Here is a 258-nt window from a genome sequence, read left to right as displayed (position 1 = left end):
TGCCGGTTCAGCTTGTTCCTGCTTTGTTTTGCTTGAGGCACTTTTTATCTTCTGCCAGTAAATCCTATATCCTCGCTGGCACCCAGACGCGGCATCGCCAGCCCAAGCGCGAAGCCGCGCAGACAAGCAGCCGAAGGGTTCAGGCAATTTCAAGCAACAAGCCAGCAGGAGCCCATGCAGGAGGAATAAAATCCCTTACACGCGATGATACCCGGAGGCAGCCGACTGACCACTGTCAGTCGAGACGTCCGCTGCCGC

Source organism: Guillardia theta (genome assembly GCF_000315625.1).
Source record: "Guillardia theta CCMP2712 unplaced genomic scaffold GUITHscaffold_93, whole genome shotgun sequence".
NCBI lineage: Eukaryota > Cryptophyceae > Pyrenomonadales > Geminigeraceae > Guillardia > Guillardia theta.
The sequence above is the reverse complement of the archived record's forward strand: the minus strand, read 5'-3'. Positions refer to the sequence as shown.